The sequence below is a fragment of the Rattus norvegicus genome, chromosome 6 (assembly GCF_036323735.1).
Source record: "Rattus norvegicus strain BN/NHsdMcwi chromosome 6, GRCr8, whole genome shotgun sequence".
Taxonomy (NCBI): Eukaryota; Metazoa; Chordata; class Mammalia; order Rodentia; family Muridae; genus Rattus; species Rattus norvegicus.
The window spans coordinates 134,649,684-134,653,199 of record NC_086024.1 but is presented as its reverse complement, the minus strand read 5'-3'; the positions used below and the strand labels follow the sequence as shown (position 1 = coordinate 134,653,199).

Below are 3,516 nucleotides of genomic sequence, written 5' to 3'. Positions count from 1 at the left end.
TTAGTTTTTTTGTTTTTGTTTTTGTTTTTTTTTTTTAGTATATACTGAATCTTGTATGCAAAAAGACAAGATTTAATGCCTTCCTTTCTGATTTTGAAATCTTAATTTAGTTGCTTTGACCAGCCCTCCAACACTATGTTGAACAGAAGTGGCCAAGTGTGTGTGTGTGTGTGTGTGTGTATGTGTGTGTGTGTGTGTCTGTCTGTCTGTCTGATTTCTGAACTCAGAGGGAAAGCTATGTGCTTGTCACCTTTGTGTATAATGTCCCATACGGCTGTCTTGCATGGACTTTTTGTGGTGACACACCCTTCATCTGTCATTTGTATGGTGTGGTGAGACCTTTGATCATGAAGACACATTGCACGCCGAGAAAGGCATTTGCTTGACCTTTCGGGAGCGAACAACAAATGACTGTAGTGAATGTGCCTGTGCCGTGGAGTCTGCTCTGCCAGTGGTTCGGGAAGGGGAGTTGCTTCTGCTCATCAAGCATCCGTGATATTGCCTTATATAGTTTCTCCTCGTCCTCCTCGTCCTCGTCCTCGTCCTCCCTCCTCCTCCTCCTCCTCCTTTTTAATGCCAAAGATTGAACCTAGGATTCTATCCATGCCAATTAAGTGACTGCCATTGAAAACATACCCCCTGAGGAAATATGTGTGTGTGTGTGTATGAATATATATATATAGATTTATGTGTGTGTGAATAATATATATATATATGTATGTATATATATATATATATATATATATATATATATATATATATATATATATTCACCTTTCCTCTTCAACTTCCCGGAAGAGTTGGAAAAGGATCGACAGCTGGGCCTTAAATGCTTTGTGGAATTCAACCAGCAAGCATCAGACCCCTTGGCATTTTTTTTTCTTTTTGCCGGGAGGGTTTTGGTTCTGTTCCATCACAGACTCAATCTTCTCGGTTGCCACTGTCTGCAGATCTTCCAGCTTTTCCTGCCTCTCTGCTGGTCGATCTGCCCTTCTGCTCTCCTGGGCTACCTGATTTGCTGGCCCATGATTGCTCGCAGTGGCTTGCTGTCTTCCGGTGGTATCAGCTAAAAAATATCCCCTTTTACTTCTACATTTATTTATTTAAAACTTCACACTGTTTCACTTTGTCTGCCCCCGCCCCCCCCGAAACGTTTTTATTGATGAGCCCCACCTGCTGTGCAAAACGCTCCTGGTATTAAGCACCTTCCTCCTCAGCTGTGCATTCTTTCTTGAGTGGTCCTATGAATGCTCTCTTCCCCTCTGTGGTCTGGAAACAACCATGGCCAACCTTGTAGGTGGTGTCATTGAGCTTCGGGTCAATCTTCTTCAGAGCCCACTGAATGGTCTGGACCAGCAGGTACTTACAGATAGTAAGCGTGCTTCTTGGTTCTGACTGCACAGCCTTTGAGCCTGATGAAGTCATTGGTCACCTCACCATAGTGGACAAAGCCACCCAGTAGGTTGATGCTCTTGTCAGACAGGTGGTATTCAGTAGGTGCATTGTTCTTGATGAGTTTACCATCCTTGATGAGGTAGCCTTGACCAATCTTGCAAATCTTCTTGTTATCTCCGTTCAGTGGTGGTAGCCTTTCTGCCCAACTTGAGCCACAGAAAAGGTTACACGGGCAGGGTGCCAGGCTCCAACACACAGGCAACTTTGGGCAGCCCTCGATGGGTCTTTCAGGGCAGTTTCTTTGTATGTCAACCCTGGTTACTCCTTTGTAACCATTTCCTTTTGTCTCCTTGATGACATCAATGATCTCATCCTATCCAAACACCTGGTTCACAGCCTCTCTCCAGCTCAGTCTAGCTTCTTAGCCACAGTGCCCCATCACCTGGATCTCCATCAAGTGTGCCTTCTTCTGGTGAAGAGAAAGCAAACACATCTGAGTGTGGGCAACTATGCAGATGACTTGGCAATACTTCTTCATGCTTTTGAATTCCATTTCCAGCTGTCGCTTGCCCATGTCAAACTACCATTTCTCTCAGTATTTGGTGGAGGCCTTCTTCTCAGAGGTGCCAGTTCTTATAGAAACACTTTTTACTCTTACCACTGATATGCTCAGCAAATACTGCCTTGAAGGTCCAGAGGCCTCTTGGTATTTCTATGTATCCCACAATGCCCATAACCACCATGGGTGGAGTTTCCACAATGGCCACACCCTCCACAACTTCTTTCTTATTCATCTTAGATTCTGGCCTGTCAACTTTCTGGATGATGTGGGTCATGTTAGCCTTGTGGACTAGAAAGTCTGTGAGGTGAACAGGCTTGGAAGAGTCATCCTTAGGGAAGAGCTTCACTTTCCCATGATGCCAACAGCTGTGCTTCTGAGGCGAGAAGCCCAGGGATCCATGCCTGGGAGCTGAGAAGTTCCTGTAGGACATCTCACCACCACACACCACAGATAAAGCTAAAGTTCTGGTTTTTATCTTTCTAAAAGATGAGCTCTAAGCCATTTCTGTATGTATGTATGTATGTATGTATGTATGTTTGGCTTTTATCTTCTATTTACAACTACTCTGTTTTGCTTTGTTTTGTTTTCCTTCTCTAAGTCTTTGGCCTTGTATTATTTCATTTTTGCCAAGCCCTTGAGGTGCAACATTGGCTTATCTTTGTAAGAGATTATATATATAACCATATATTTGCTTAAAGCATTTTTGCTATATCCCATTCACTTTGACATGCTGTTTGCATTTCCCTTTGTCTCAGATTTTAAAGTTTATTTTTAAACATTGGAACATTTTGTTTTTATTGACACCTTTTATATACATCAGAATCTATTAGTATATACTGATTTTTACATAGCAATGGGTTTTATAAAGCTGGATTCACGCAGGTGTATTGCTGTCAGTGCTATGTCAAAAACATAGATGAATGCACTAGTGTCTTTCTGTGATGTCAGAATTTATTGAATTAAATAAATTCACAGGATATAACACTTTCCAAAGCAGTTATTTTCCAGGTATTCTCACTTCCCTTGGAAACCTGGCTGATATGAACACAGGTTGTTTTATTTATTAGTTACTAGTATTAACTCTCCTAACACATATTGCTTGGTAAATAAATCTATATTAGCAGTTTTACATATGAACAAGGAATTCCGGGAAAGAAGCTGTGTCCACAAAGGCCGATTGGCTGATGAGAAGAACTTTGGGGAAGTTGGAATGTTGCAGGCACATAACCTAATTGCAATTATCTCAGACTATCATTAGTTTCCTAAATTACCAAGCTGTATTCACCTCTAAATATGATCTAACATCCTTAAAACAACAGAAAACAACTCTTTGGAGTGTACTTACTTAACAAGACAAAGGACAAAGGATGCTGTCAGGTTGTAGGGGGTGGTTCTGATGCCCTGATTGTGAATCTGTATATGAATGCTGAATATCCTGTTCCCCAATTGGTTCTTGATAGATCATTAAAGATGCTAGAAGTCAATGAGCTGGGTGGAATAGGAAGGACTTCCAGTCCCATCCCCCAACTCCCATTTCCCCCACTCCTCAGGCAGGCTGG

At 42.1% G+C, this 3,516-nt stretch overlaps 1 pseudogene; it reads right to left on the bottom strand.

The window, feature by feature from the left end:
- Positions 1-1,197: 1,197 nt before the first annotated feature.
- Positions 1,198-2,387, bottom strand: Rpl3-ps6 (ribosomal protein L3, pseudogene 6; annotated as a pseudogene).
- Between the last annotated feature and the right edge of the window lie 1,129 nt (positions 2,388-3,516).